Source organism: Apium graveolens, unplaced genomic scaffold, assembly GCF_009905375.1.
Source record: "Apium graveolens cultivar Ventura unplaced genomic scaffold, ASM990537v1 ctg2001, whole genome shotgun sequence".
Lineage (NCBI taxonomy): Eukaryota > Viridiplantae > Streptophyta > Magnoliopsida > Apiales > Apiaceae > Apium > Apium graveolens.
The window spans coordinates 119143-122812 of NW_027417489.1; positions in this window are offsets into that span (position 1 = coordinate 119143).

Below are 3670 nucleotides of genomic sequence, written 5' to 3' on the forward strand. Positions count from 1 at the left end.
CCAGGTGAAACTCAAGTTCTGTACTATCCTCACCACTCTTACTAATTACTTTTAAGGGTGCCTGCCTCTTCTTCTTTTTACACACTTCAACCTTTTGAGAGGATGAAGTGATTGGTTTCCTAGATTCTAGTAATACAGAATGAAGGGTCTCAGCTTTGGAAGGCCCCTGTTGGTTGTTCTGTGTTTGTGCTTCCACATGGACAGGAACCATTGTTGCATTAGATTCAATAGCACTAGACCTCATGTTAGGTAGAGGGTAAGGGTAAGTCTTGAATCTCTCCATCATAAATGTAGTGATTTTAAGACATACAGGTACCTTATTTATAGTAATAAGTGAACCAAATAGAACTTTGGACACTTGCTTACAATTGCCTATTTTAGTACTGTCTATACCATTAAGCATATGAATGTCATGCACTTTACTTGAAGCATTTATTATAAATCTAGAAAAGAAGATTTCCTTACCTCTTATAGCTAGGGGCATTGTAAGCCTGGTGCTAAGTTCTTCTAGGATCAATAAGCCCACATTCAAGTATCTGTTGTGAGCTATGGAGAACACCAGCTTCTGGACCACACTTGATATGTTGTCATAACCTGTCTTTCTGCAAGTGAAGGCCCTTATGATGGAGTCAAACAAGAAGGGCCATTCTCTTCTCAGATTCTTCTTGTTTAGACTAGCCAGGTTGATCATCTCATTGTAATTGATGAATTCCATGAACTCAGCCAGCTCCTGTTTAGTATGAATCTCCACCACTTGCTCAGTTGGAATGCCCAAAGCTTGATTCACATCTTGCTCATTAAACTTCACCTGTTGGCCACCAAAAGAGCAGTTCACCACAATAGATACAGAGCTGTCATGCACAACTGTCCTTACTACAGCTGTTGTCCAGAATTCATGCAGAACATCCAAGTAGAGGATTGGATTTGCAGTTAAAGCTCCTGCAAGATAAGACTTAAACAAAAATTTAACAAACCCCTTAAAGTTGTCAGGAACTTGATTATTATCTGTAAAAGCGAGATAGTTGGTTCCATCCTTGGGGATTGCAGCTCTAACATTGTTTAGTGCCATTTTAGAGGAGTAAATTGGAGTGTGTAAGAAAAATTAGAGAAAAGAATTTGAAACGAGAGAGAGCGGTTGAGAATTGGAAAAATCACGTCACTTGGAGATCTCGAAGGCTTAAAGAGGTGTATGTCGAGATGTCTGGGTATTTATAGTAAAGGGTAAATGACTTATCGAGAACTAAAAATGGACGTTTGGAATTTGCTTATCAAGAAGTCATATTATGAGAATAGATACATATCGATATGTCATTTTCCTGACTCTTATCGAGAACTAGATAATGACTTATCGAATTGTCAAATAAATACCCAGTTTGTCCTGAATGGACTGAATTGTTTCCAATTTTTATTTGAATAAATCAAAATAAAATCAGAATGAACTTTATCAAAAGTATCATACTTAAAATAATTTATTAAATAAAATTATTTCAGTCTGAGTTAAAGATAAGTTTAAATTATACTTGTAGAGAACTCAAAATAATTCGCACGAGATCTCTACAATACTTATCGAGAAGTCATAGAGTGACTTATCGAGATGTCTATTCGAGAAGTCTAACAATGACCTTATTCGAGAAGTCATAACAACTTATCGAGATATCTACAAAAAGTCTAACAAAGACTTATCGAGAACTCTATCAAGAAGTTAAAATAACTTATCGAGATGTCCACTCGAGAAGTCCAAAACTGACTTATCGAGAACTACTTCGAGAAGTCTCAAAATGACTTATCGAGAAGTCATTATACTTATCGAGAACTCGGTCTCTATGAACTATTGTTGTTTTTCAAGTCTGTCTTTTATTAACTTTATATATTGAAGATATGAATTAACAAAGAGACAGTTTACTTATAATTTGAAAAATCCTAAGTTAACAAAAATAAATTGAAAAATAAATATGCAGAGAAATCTGAAATATTTATAATTCATATTTCAGTTAATTTCTAATTAATTAAATGAATTTTGATTTATCAGAAATTGATCTGCTGCAAAACATTAGCTGAGTTCTTGCCTTTAGGATGAATAATTTAGCATATCAATTTCACCTACAAGTCAAGTGAAGTAGCTTCATCCAAAGGTTTAGTAAAAATGTCAGGTAATTATTTTTTGTTGGAACAAAAATTAGCTCAATGGTACCATTTATAACATTTACTCTAATAAAATGGTACCTTACATCAATGTGCTTTGTTCTAGAATGATTAACTGGGTTAACCACAATAGAAGTAGCACTAGTATTGTCACATATAATTGGAATTTTGTATAACACTAAGCCATAATCCATTAGCTGATTTCTAATCCAAAGCACTTGAGCACAACAACTTCCAACAGCTATATATTCAGCCTTAGCTGTGAAAGTTGACACAAATTGTTGTTTCTTGCTATACCAGGATACAAGTCTCTGTCCAAGAAATTAACAGCTTCCATTAGTGCTCTTTCTATCAACCCTGCATCCAGCAAAATCTGCATCTGTGTATCCAACAGCTTCAAAACTTGTTCCCTTAGGATACCATAATCCCAAGTTTGGAGTCCCTTTTAGGTATCTGAAAATTCTTTTTACAACTAGCAAATGTGACTCCTTTGTATTGGCTTGAAATCTTACACACAGACATGTTGCAAACATAATGTCTCGTATACTAGCAGTCAAATATAGCAAAGATCCAATCATTCCTCTATAACGTGAAATGTCTACACTTTTTCCTTTCTTATCTCTATCCAACTTAGTAGCTATAGACATAGGTGTTGATGCAGGTGAACAATCAACCATGCCAAACTTCTTTAATAAATCCTTGAGATGCTTAGTTTGGCTAATGAGGATTCCATCACTTCTTTGACTGACTTGAAGTCCAAGAAAGTAACTCAATCTCCCATCATACTCATTTCATATTCACTCTGCATGAGTTTTGAGAATCTTTGACATAGTTTTTCATTAGTAGAACCAAAAATGATATAATCCACATAAATTTGAACTAGGATCATATCACCAACATTCTGCTTGTAAAAGAGAGTCTTGTCTATTGATCCTCTATTGAATTCATGTTTAAGTAATAATTATGTTAGTGTGTCATACTATGCTCTAGATGCTTGCTTTAGTCCATAGAGAGCCTTGAGTAATTTGTATACAAAATCTGGAAATCCCGGATCTTCAAAGTCAGGTGGTTGTTGAACATAAAATTCTTCTTCCAACTCACCATTAAGGAATGCACTCTTTACATCCATTTGATACACCTTGAAATTTGAGTATGCAGCAAATGCAAGAAAGATCCTTATTGCTTCAAGTCTTGCAACTGGAGCAAAAGTTTCATCATAATCAATTCCTTCCTCCTGTGAGTAGCCTTTTGCAACCAACATTGCTTTGTTTCTAGTGACAATTCCATTTTCATCTATTTTGTTCATGAACACCCACTTTGTTCCAATTACACTTCTGTTCTTTGGTGCAGGAACCAATTCTCAAACTTTGTTTCTTTTAAACTAATTTAGCTCCTCTTGCATAGCAGATATCCAATCAGGATCAATTAGAGCTTCCTCGGTTTTCTTAGGCTCAACTTGTGAAAGAAAACATGCATGAAGACATTCATTTGTAGTTGCACTTCTAGTCCTCACTCCAACCGTTGGATC